Below are 6,591 nucleotides of genomic sequence, written 5' to 3' on the forward strand. Positions count from 1 at the left end.
CAAGGCAACCCCCAGTATCAGTACAGGCTGGAGGATGAAGGGGTTGAGAGCAGCCCTGCCAAGAAGGACTTGGGGGTACTGGTGGATGAAAAGCTGGACATGAGCCAGCAACATGCGCTTGCAGCCCAGAAGGCCAACCATATCCTGGGCTGCATCCAAAGCAGCGTGGCCAGCAGGTCGAGGGAGGGGATTCTGCCCTTCTGCTCCACTCTGGTGAGACCCCACCTGGAGTCCTGCATCCAGCTCTGGAGCCCTCAGCACAGGGAAGACATGGACCTGTTGCAGAGGGTCCAGAGGAGGGGCACAAAAATGATCAGAGGGATCATGGAACACCTCTCCTGTGAGGACAGGCTGAGAGAGTTGGGGTTGTTCAGCCTGGAACAGAGAAGGCTTCGAGGAAACCTTATTGCAGCCTTCCAGTACTTAAATGCTCCTAAGACAGATGGGGACTGACATTTTAGCAGGGCCTGTTGCAATAGGACAAGGGGTAATGGTTTTAATCTAAAAGAGGGTAGATTTAGATTGGACAGAAGGAAGAAATTTTTCACCATGAGGGTGGTGAAACACTGGCACAGGTTGCCTCGAGAGGTGGTAGATGCCCCATCCCTGGAAACATTCAATCACAGATCAGACAGGGCTATGAGCAACCTGATCTAGTTGAAGATGTTCCTGCTCTTTGCAGGAGGGGTGGAAGAGATGACCTTTACAGATTATAAATACGTCACTTCATTTTCCTACTGTAAAACAAAACTAATGCTATGGAGATCCGCTAAAAAGAAGGAATCTTTTCTGTATCTGGCTAAAAAACCTCAACACGTCAAAAAAAGCATTTTAGGACTCTGAAGATTACCTTTCCCTAGCAGGAGCATCCTGGAATCTTGTCCCTTGGTTAAGGTTTTAAGTTTTACTAGGCTGAACTGTTTTGAGTGGAGAGGAAACAACAAACCTGTGAAGTTATGCTTGAGCTTTTAAATATTCAAAGACAAAATAAAAAATGTAAAAATTCTGTAGAAAGCTAGGGCATACACACTACAATACCATGTACTCGTGTTTGCACATCTATATGAATTTTCCTGCTTCAGCATACCTCAGCGGATTAAAGAATGTATACTTACCTGGTATTTCCAAATGTTCAGCCACATATTAATGTTTTATTCATAGATGATTTTTAAATTAGACAATGCATTTGAAGGAGGGATTAATTCCTTCCTGGTATTGAATTTCCTGATCGTAAAGATTGTAAAGAAAGTATTTACTTGAAATTCTCAGACGTAGGCAGAACCAGCTAGCTCATATTTTTAGACTGATAGGAGAATAAACTGTTAGCATAGGTCATCAAGATATTTTAAGAATGTTCCTAATTTATATGCGTGTAAGTTTTGTTGCAATCAATGGGACTAATTGTGTACTTACAGTCAAGTACAGGCCTTTCTTGTATTACAAAGGTGCTTAATACGTACTAAGTAATGCCTGAAAGATGACTGAATAATATCTATGTTTAATTTTTAACAATCTGCTACAATAGTAACAAACATTGAATAACTCAAGCAGAATCTAAACATTGTTTTGTCTTAAGAAAATAGTCCTAGCCACAACATTATGCAATCCTAAATTCTAAGTAAGATTTCCAGTACACTCTGATAGACTGGATGAATTCTGTATTTATTAAAAACACAGCTAGAAAGTTTCAAAAATAACAAAAAAAGTTGTTGCTAAACTAGGCTACACGCTTTGCATCAAGTAAACATTTTAAATATATATCTCTTAAGATTATGTCTAATGCGTATAAATATTGTTCACTCTTAACATGCTAAAGAAAATACAAGAAATTGCCTAAACAAACTATATTCATTGGACATATTTATGACTCCACTGAATTCAGCTGGAGCCATACTGTTGATGTAAGTAGAACAAGAGTTTATCGAATGTATGTGGAAATTATTGGGTTTTTTTTTTACATTATTATAAAGCATTCTAAAATACTTTGGATTTGTGTTTGAAATACAAGCTGCAAATTTTTATCCACTTTGAAGTTTGTTAATAAAGCAATGAAGATAGGTAAATAAAGATGAAAATGTTTCACTTTAAGCTACAATAAAGATTCCTTGGAACCAGGAGGAAATTTAACCTAGATTCACCATCCAGCTCTGCTGTACTCTTATGAAAATTCTTCAAGTTCTGTAGCAGCTTCTGACAATATTTTTAATGAAAAAATTAAAGAGAAGTGTCCTCAATATATTTGCTTGGTTTCAATTTATTTTATACTGTACTGTCTCATATTCTCAGTTTTCAGCATGCTGTGGATTGTCATCTTTGGTTTCTGAACAAAACAATCAATTTTAAGTTAATTCACATTTCTGAGAATTATGCTCAGCTATATATCACAGAATTTTAACCTTTATTTTAACTCTCCTGTGAACATTTAGATGACAAAAAACAAAGTTTGATCACTATTTTTTAACATGATGATGAGTAAAATTGGTCTGATCCTCTACTAACCACGATTTTGTTTTTAGCATTTTGCTAGCCATATTCAAATGCAGGGGACAGGTTTCATGTAGACTAGATCCTGCAAGAGTCATTCCAAGGAAGACAAATATCGGGCAGTCTTTGTGTTGCAGCAGCTGCTGAAGGTATCTTCAACCACATAAACAGAGAGTGAAACAATACTAGATTATGTGGTTGCATTTGTAATCAGGATACCTGCTACACCTGCTGAACTGAAATACATTTTAATTGAGGGAAACATAGTTAAAGTAAGTTAAATGATACGAAACATTCCTTTCAAATTCTATGTTCTTTCCAACTTTGCCACTGGAAAGGGCTGAGAAATACTTCATGAGAGAGTGAACAGAAACAGCATGGAAGACAAGATATGGATGTATGGATGCATGGGAATATGGAGATAAGAGTAGCAAAGCTCAGGAAGGGGACAAACAGAAGTAGCTATTCCTAATGCCACAATCATTGATTTTTTTCATGAGCACCAAGAATACAAACATAAACACAGCCTGGCTTTTTCCTCTGAAGTTTGAAGAGCCTTCAACATAGAATATTTACGCTGACTTCATTAACTCCCTACTTCATTCACACTTTAAGGGAAGAAAAAATTATAGTATGCATTTCTTGAGAAATGTTGACTTGAATTTTTCAAATGCACTTTTTCTTTCCCATTCCCCTGCTGATAATAAATAACAGGAACAGAGAGTGCCCTCTTCCCTGCATTGAAAGAAAACTTTTCAGATGTTTTATACATGGACTTGGAGCTTTTTAAGTATTCCCAAGATAGGTCAGGCTGACACAAAGATATTTTTCTGTTTTGCTAGATGAATGCTAAAGTTAAATGAATATAAAGAAACGGAACCTTGAATTTAAAACTCTGAGGTTAAAAGTAATTTTGCCCCTCCTCAGAGGTGCTGCAGGGCCTATTGAAATCAATTCCAAGAGTGGGGCTACAGAGAACCGCACTGGGACCACTGGAATGTCAGTAAGAACGTAATAACTCCCCCTCAAATCCCAAATGATCACAGACCTCTTCCCCTAACAAAAAATTAAATATAAAGACAACATATAGCACTAGTGTAGCCTCCTAGTTAAAAATGTAAATCAAGCTGTGACTAACCAACTGCTTCTCTAAATTATTATCTATTGCTTAAACAAAATAAATTGGTAAACCATACAAAAGAACAATCTTGTACCCTTTCCTTTTTGCCTAATCTATAATCCATTAGAGCTGGGTTGATGCAATCATTTTCTGAAGCACTTAGAGAGCAGAGAGCATAGTGCAAATAGCAAGTCTCTCTGGGAATGTAGGACTGTCTTCCTCTGAAAAAAATGCAGTGAGAGTTCAAAACACTGTAGTGACCACCTTGTTTTGTTCACACACACACAATTTGCAATCACTAAATCGCATGGAAGTGGTTGTAATATAAGCAGAATACAGCCTTTTCTTTTTCAGTTCTGCAAAATGTATTGTAGGCCAAAAGATAAACTTTTAAATACTCAAAAAACCTCAATACTGGAAAATCTGATGGGGATTGCTTAAAACAGAAGGAAGTTATTAATGTTATTGCTATTGACAGTATAGCAAAATGCTTACACAGTAACAAAAACCCCTCAGCCCTTCTAAGTATGTGTCACTTGTTTCAGTTTGCCTACAGCATGTCATATACACCTGACATTGTGCATACTCCCATGAGTAACCACACAGGTTAGTGGTCAAAGACCAAATAAACCTCATCAACCTTTGCGTTTGGATCTTGTTTCGTGCATTCAATCTCTCTAGATTGTTGATCAAGTCATTAAACTGCTGGTTTTGTATGCCTCAGGGCAGGGTTTCTCTAATCATGAACAGCCATGCCTTCCGCTTTCCAGTCAAATGTGTGCATATGCATTTATAAGCCTTCTAGCCCCATGGACACACGCTGTGTCCTCTTCTTTCTCAGCCATTTTGGATTTTTCTTTTCTTTAGTTTTTGGGTGGCTCAAGGATTCTGCAGCTTAATGGGGATAGGACTTCAATGCAGGAGAACAGCCTGCTGCAAGCAACAGCCAGTTTCCTCCTTCAGAAATAGCAGGTGCCTCTGCATCCTAAAGTCTAGTCCTCAGTTCAGACAGATGAGTGTCTCCAAAGGTTCCTAAATTCACGTTGTTGATGAAGCTTACATGTTCTGAGAACTAAGCTATCTACTCCAGCTGCTCACACTGGTGTGTTACTCCACGCTGAATCTTTTTATCTGGGGTGTACAACATACATTCCCAGCAAGTCAGGACCAAGACCTGGGTATGGCTGTTCTCCGTAAGCAGAAGCAGAGGAAGCGCAGTGTTGATGACAATAGGTTTTCCACCCATTCAGTTTCCTTTTTTCTGTAAAAGCTGAGGGGACAAGAAACGAACCCCAGATCCTTCCTAGCCTCTGCTTACCAATTCCCAAACTCTCCGATGGCTGCAGTACCTCTGCCCCCGTGTCTCTGGAAACTTTGGACAGCTGACTAGATAGGAAAAATAGGTATTTTTAAATTTCTTCAGAATTTTGTGTTACACTCTTATTAGTTTACCCTTCTTAATATAATATCAATTAATTACTTTGCATACTTTATCATTCTGATTCTTTAGTGAAAAATTCTTAAAATTGTACAAACTGGTTTTACTTGAGAAGAAAAAGAAGATGACAAGTAGAAGATTTCTGCTTGTCAGACTGAATGGTAAAACATGCTTGATGTTTCCAAATCCCTTATCCAAATTAGCAACACAATCAGAAACAACCATTTGATTGCAAAGTCTTTAGATGTTACAATAGGTTTTCATGATAGTTGTCAAAGCAGGACTGGAATCCTGCTGTTGCTGCACCAAAGCAGAGTGTTTGATCACACAGCACAAACATGGTAGCATTTTTCTCTACAGTATGGAAGGCTGAAGTCCCTTTCAGTATTTCTAACTTAAGCTGTGGCCCAATATGCAAGCTTGCCACCACTATTTCATGGTGAACACGAAAATGTTGGGCTCAGATGCTTTATGTTAGAGTAGAATCTCTCTGGTAAGATCTGTGTAAGGAGAAGCAATTCAAATAGGCCACATCTCATTTTCTGCTCTTACATTGGTTTTTTTGGTTATGGCCCCCAATTCAATTAGATTTTAAAATTTTGATATACCAAGAAAACAAGGAGAAGGTAAGAAATGAAGAGTCTCACTGCGCAAATTCTGTCTTCTCTCAGCAGTCCATGGAGCTGAGGCATTAAAAAAGGAGAAGGAAAGTACTTCTGTGTCCTGTGGTGCATGCACGCGTCTCGAATAGCAGATGCTCAGCTCCATGATCTTTGAGTTATCAGCTGCGCTCCTAGGACTTTGCCAAGGAGAAGACACAGATAATGTGTGTCTTTGAAGCTGAAAGGGAAGCATCTGAGTTAGCAAACACGTGAAGGCCTCCATGCAGCAATCCATAGAGCTGAAAAGGGAGAGGGCAGAATTTCTTTTGGGAGTCAGAGAATACATCCACTCTGCTCTGACTTTCACTAACGCCTTCTAACAGCAGCGAGATGTGGAAAAGCAGTTGTACACTTCAGGCTCACTTAAAATATTTAGACAGATATTGCTGATTAACCAATGCTGCATCTGGAAGCCCCGGCACCCCCTCTTCCTCCTGTACGATACAGGACTTGTGTCCCGTACAAATAACAGTGTTTGGGAAGGGGACACTCTGCCTGTCCACGAGTGACTGTCTTTCCACACGCCTGCATCAGCTTCCCCTCATGATTTTGGATCGGTCCCTTTCCTACCCGACCCCAGATGCCCTGCCTGGGGGAAAGCGCAGGGCTAAGGTGACACGGAAGGCTCCCCAGGAAGGCACTTGCCCGTGAGGCGGCCGGATGAGGTGCCCCGCGCCGCCCAGGCCCGCGCCCGCCGCTTCGCTCAGGGTTCCCTCCGGCGAGGCTGTGGCCGCCGGGGCCCGCCCCGCCCCGGTCCGGCCCGGCCCGGCTCGGTGGCCCGCTTGCGGGAGCAGGCCGGCCGGCCCACCCGCAGCCCGCCTCTCCGCGCCCAGACCGGCCTCGGCCCTTCCAAGCCGGCCCCGGTCTCGGGCCCCCGCCCGCGCCCC

Source organism: Phaethon aethereus (assembly GCF_964289735.1).
Source record: "Phaethon aethereus genome assembly, chromosome: 2".
NCBI lineage: Eukaryota > Metazoa > Chordata > Aves > Phaethontiformes > Phaethontidae > Phaethon > Phaethon aethereus.